The sequence below is a fragment of the Daktulosphaira vitifoliae genome, unplaced genomic scaffold (genome assembly GCF_025091365.1).
Source record: "Daktulosphaira vitifoliae isolate Bord-2020 unplaced genomic scaffold, ASM2509136v1 Scaffold_7499, whole genome shotgun sequence".
Lineage (NCBI taxonomy): Eukaryota > Metazoa > Arthropoda > Insecta > Hemiptera > Phylloxeridae > Daktulosphaira > Daktulosphaira vitifoliae.
Genome location: NW_026107058.1, coordinates 1 through 582, shown reverse-complemented (window position 1 = coordinate 582; position 582 = coordinate 1). Strand labels below are relative to the sequence as shown.

Here is a 582-nt window from a genome sequence, read left to right as displayed (position 1 = left end):
ATTTTAAACTGGTTCATCTCGATTCAAATTGATAAAATTATGGCATTTATTTACTTTTATAGATAAAAATGTATTTATTTTTTGAAAAATTCCGCTCCTGAACTTTATGGAGACATTTGAAGATTCTTTGTTTTGTAATAGATATGAACTTGACCTTTAGAATATTTCTTCTCGTTTAAAATAAATTATAATATTACTTACACAGATAACTACAAACTATTGACTACATAAACGCCTTATAAATCAAATACTCAATAACTACAAAATAAAATAAATCTGAATTAGATTGTTGATATTTGGACTAGTGGATTTTGACAAAGTTAGAGTAATATTTAATGTATGTTTACAATTAACTAGACAACAAAAGATATTATTGGAACAATTTAATATTGTTGTAACTTGTATGTGGTACATTTCAGAATGTTCTACCTGTCATATTAGCACATACCCCGGCGGGAGCTTCAGCACGTCAACTCACACATTATGCACAACTGATGAAACGCGGTAAGTTACAATATTATTTTAAATTGTGCAATTTTATGAATTGTTAAATTTCTTTGAAGATCGGTGGTTTGGAATGTA

At 27.5% G+C, this 582-nt stretch overlaps 1 long non-coding RNA gene across 1 annotated transcript; it reads left to right on the top strand.

Moving 5' to 3' along the window:
• Positions 1 to 78: 78 nt before the first annotated feature.
• On the top strand, positions 79 to 582 carry LOC126910212 (uncharacterized). Its single transcript, XR_007705213.1, has 3 exons — positions 79 to 337; positions 420 to 504; positions 564 to 582. It is a non-coding gene; the product is annotated as an uncharacterized LOC126910212 (long non-coding RNA).